Below are 5,112 nucleotides of genomic sequence, written 5' to 3'. Positions count from 1 at the left end.
AAATAGAATAATAGATGATACAATTAGTGGGCTAAAGATGATGAAAAACAAGGTATTTACACAATCTCAAAGTATCTCCCCTCTAGGTACTTATTAACTACAATGAGGAAAATAGTAACATTATGGTAGAGAATCCTGGCAGACACCACTTTAACCAAGGGATCAAAATTAACATCACCAGTAAAGAGACACATGGGTATCATGTACCCTCTGAAATGATGCACAGAGAAGGGTAATAACATCAGTTTGTGGTATTCCTGCCAAAAATGTATAACCTGAATATAATCCTAAGGAAGCATAAGACAAACCCAAATTGAGAGACATTTTACAAAAGTATTGATCAGTACTCTTGAAAAGCGTCAAAGTCATGACAGACAGACTGAGCAATGGCCCTGATTGAAGTGGACGAAGGAGATGTGATAACCAAGTGCAGTGAGAGACCCTACTGGATCCTGCTCCAGAAAATGGACATTAGTGGGACAAGAAGCACACTTTGAATAAGGTCTGTAGATTAGTTAGTGGTATTGTGCTCGTGTTAATTTCCTGCTTTTGACAATTGTACTGTGATTGTGTGAGATATTAAAATGAGGGGAAACAGGATGAAGGGTATGTGGGAATTTCTGTACTATTTTCATAACTTTTGGAAGTGATTTTGAAATAGTTTCAAATGAAAAGTTAAAGGGAAGTTTTACTTTTCAGCTGGGAAAATTGCAATGGATTGATAAGAAATTAATGGTGAAGCCATGACCAAAATTAGACCAATTATTCAGAAAGCAATAAATGAGAAAGTTGATGAAGATACATTTTCTTTCTTTAATTAATTAATTCATTAATTTTATTTAAATCCTCACCCGAGGATACCTTTCTATTTGTCTTCAGGTAGGGAGAGAGGCAAAGAAAGAAAGAGAGAGAGAAACATTGACATGAGAGGGACACAGCGACTGGTTGCCTCCCGCACAACCCCAACCAGGGCCAGGGATGAACCACAACCCAGGTACGTGCCCTTGGCTGGAATCAAACCTGGGACTCACTGGTCTGCAGGCCGACACTCTACCACTGAGCCAAACCAGCCAGGGCAATGAAGACACATTTTAAATGAAGTAGTAAAAATAAATATTGTTATATTAACCATTCTCTCTTTTCCTTTTCTCCCCTCCCAAATGGAATCACACCATGGGTACCATTCCAAATTTTTCTTTTCCACCTAACAGCCTATCTTTTTAGTGACTCTTGTATTAGTGAGATAAAACATTAGTGAAATAAAACCTAACATGTTTGATTCTACTTTGCTTAATATTAAAGGGGGTTTATGGGTCACAATATTTGATGCAAACCTTGGAAAGACAATCTCATTGACCCAAGGGCTTTTAAAATTAAAAGTGTTGTTCTGGTTATTTTTCTGCTCGGTAAAGATAATAGAGTGAATGTTTACATTCTGGTGACTACAGAAGCACAATGAACAAAGAGCACTGGCCAGGTAGGGCAAAGGTCTATGTGCGCTCTGTCTCTGTTATAAAATATTAATTTTTCTCTTCAATGTTTACTGAAAAAGAGCAAGTAGCTCTTTAGGCAAGTCAATTGTTAACTTCAAAGTTTTTACTTAATCTCCCGGAATGTAAGCTTTAACTTAAAGCATGTAATGATCAGAAAGCTTATAAACATATTTGTTAAAGGAAATCATTATTATTTATTTAATCTATACAATATGAATATTATAGGAAATTAAATGTGTTCAATTAAGCTGTATATGAATTTACCATGCTTGTGTTCAAAACCCATCATTTTACACTGTAGTTTTTCTTGTTAAAGCTTCATTCAGACACTCTCTGTTCAACTTTTTCTTGTAAGCTGTTCAAAATAAAGGCGCTTCTAGCAGTTTCATATGTAAATATAATGCAAAGCCTTACTTTATTATAGTATTTCTGTGTATCAATGAGCCACATTTATTTAGCTATTCCCCTGTAGGTGGATAGTTAGGATGTTTCCAACATTTTACCTTTAAAACAATATGGCTATGAGCCCTGGCTGGTTTGGCTCAGGAGTTAGAGTGTCAGCCTGCGGACTGGAGAGTCCCGGGTTCGGTTCCTACTAGGGGCATGTACCTTGCTTGCAATTTGTCCCTGGCCCCAGTCAGGGTTGTGTGGGTGGCAGCCAGTCAATGTGTCTCTCTCACATCCATGTTTCTCTCTCTTCCCCCCTCTCTCCCTCCTGCTCTATCTGAAGATAAATGCGAAAAAAATGTCCTCAGGTAAGGATAAAACAAAAAACAAAAAACAATATGGCTATGAATGTCATAAATGTCTGTGTGTGTGTGTGTGTGTGTGTGTAAATGTATATATATATAATATTCCTATCAGTAGAATTTCTAGGTCAAAATGCATATGCAATTATTAGTTTGATACATATTTTAAAATTTGCAACCCATAAAATGTTTCTGATATATATCAGAACAATTTATTCAAAAATGTTTAATTTTTGTGTTTAGAAAATTGTGATGCTTTTGTAACCAATCATATAATACAAAGATTTTTTTAAAAAGTAAAAGGTAACCACTCCTTCCCCATTGTCTTTCTCACCCATCCTGCTTCTCTGCAGTGGCTCATGCGGATACAATGAGGTGCATCCTGCCAAGCACATTACTCCCACATACGTATGTTACCATTATGTACATATACATATATGTGTATTCATACATATTTGTATATAAATAAGCATTTTTTGGTTAAATTTTTACTGAAATGAAATCATTCTACATACATGTTATGTAGAATGATTATGTTTTCACCTCATATTTATTGTTATTCTATAAATAAGTACTCATATATTTATTCTCTTTCTATTATAATTTTCTGCACACATATATATGTATATAAACATATTTACATATATACAATGTTATCTAAACAGGATTATATAATAAACATGTTTTATTTTTTTATTTTATACATGCTATTTTTAAAGGCTTTTTTTATGGGGGTGAGTGCTTGCTTTTTTCCACCCTTTCCATCTGCCACCCATATCCCCTTTCCTGTTCCCTCTCTCTGAAAGGCAAACCATATAACAACTTGAGTGTGTTCTTATAAGTACCCATATTTATGTAAATACCATTACTATACATACTTTGACTTTATCAGTGCATGAAGAAGTGTGCTTAACTTTCTGTTGCCATCATCATAACTAGCTAGTGTTGTTTACAGCACTTCATAAATAAAAATGTATAATGTAGAAGTATAGAGATTAATATTCTGTCTACTGATAGTTTCTAGTAGTGCCACTCAGGGCTTGGAAGTGCTAAGCTATAACTTAAGCATACAGCAGAACGATAATCAAGAGAAAATATGTAAATTTATTATACTCCAAGCAGCAACTCATAAATGAATTTTAATTCATGTATGGTATACTGCTGCCCAAATCTTACTAACTACAACTCAATTGTAAAAGTCCACATGTAAATTTATGCATAGTAAACACACAATCCAAAACACAAGCTTGTTTTACAATACATACAGTACATGCATAGAACAACATTAATTATAAGTAACCCAGAATTGTGGACGAAACTTAATATTACAATTAACTAATTTTAAGCTTAAAAATTTTTTACAGCCGAACCATGCTTTTTTAACAAGAGAAGCTAACAACGATAAATACCAAGCAGGAATGGGGATAGATTTTATTATCAAATACACAAACTTTGGCTTATGACCAGACTGCTCTCTTATATTTCTTGAGAATCTGTTGAATTTACCTTTTGAACATATTCAATCTACATGTCTTTTACAAAGATATGATGAAATAATTATAATATATCTCTATTAAGGAATACCAGGAAGTGGTTAAAAGTGAATGACTAGTTCTAACTCTGGTGAGAAGGAAAAATGAGCAGCACATATCAGTGAGTGAAGAAAGCAAGTTCCAGGACAAAGTCTATTTGTACGTTCCTTCTTATATTAAAAACAAAAGCTATATATGTACACAAATGCATAGAAAAATGTCCGACTCTCATGACAGTCACGGAGACAGGGCAACAAAAAGATTTCTGGCTTAATGTCATTAACTCATTCACAGTAGTTTTGTAGCAGCGAAGGGGAGTGACTGAGGGTAGTGAAAGAGATCTTTACTTTTTACTCTAGATAGTTTGTACTGTTTTTTTTTTTTTCTAATTAGAAAACATTCAGGTGTTAATTATATTAGTTTAAAGATGATTAAATCAATAAAACCCTGTATTGATCAGGTTTAGTTTCAGTGGCATGAATAGAAACTTAAGCAACATAAAAGTTTCTTTTCCTCTCCTAAAGCTTGACTCCATGTAGCGCTCAGCATGCAGGCTGCTTCCAGGTTCCTCCCCCACCTTACATGTATCTCCCATTCTCCGTAACCAAGAAGCGCTCCAGCCGTCTGTCCAGTCACCTCTACATCTCAGTCAGCAGATGAAGGAACAAAGAAAGCTAGATTGTAGGAAACTGCCACAATTCTGCATGCATTCCATACATTCATCAGCCAGAACATCTTTTAAAAATTTTTCATTATTATTTTTTAAATCCTCACCAGAGGATACTTTTCCATTGATTTTCAGATAGAACGGGAGAGAGAGAAAAAAACAACACATTGATGTGAGAGAGATAGATCAACTGGTTGCTTCTTACACAACCATGACCAGGGCCAGGGATCAAACTGCAATGTAGGCATGAGGCCTTGACCAGAATCAGACCTGAGACTCTTTGGTCTGCAGACCGAGGCTCTAACCGCTGAAGCAAACTGGCCAGGGCTAGCCAGAACGCCTTTACTTGGCTATACCCAGCTGCAGGGTAGAGCAGGAAGTCTAGTGTAATATTTACCCCGGAGGCCCTGTACCTAACTTAAAAATCAGGGGGTCTGCTATTGTTTTAAAAAAGGGAGAGGATGGGTAATATAATATCTAATTCAGGAAATTTCAAATTACTATACACAGAAGTTTGGAAGGATTGCTAAAATAAAGTAAAAGTGGTTTGCAGAAGGAGTGGGTATGCTGAGGGATGTTGATATGAAGGAAGTTCCCTAAAGAAAGATTATGTAATTGAGGTGGACATCCGGAAGAGGCTGGGCAGCTTTGACATATCTGCTGCCATGTGT

This window comes from Molossus molossus, unplaced genomic scaffold (genome assembly GCF_014108415.1).
Source record: "Molossus molossus isolate mMolMol1 unplaced genomic scaffold, mMolMol1.p scaffold_m16_p_14, whole genome shotgun sequence".
Lineage (NCBI taxonomy): Eukaryota > Metazoa > Chordata > Mammalia > Chiroptera > Molossidae > Molossus > Molossus molossus.
Note: the sequence above shows the minus strand (reverse complement) of the source record.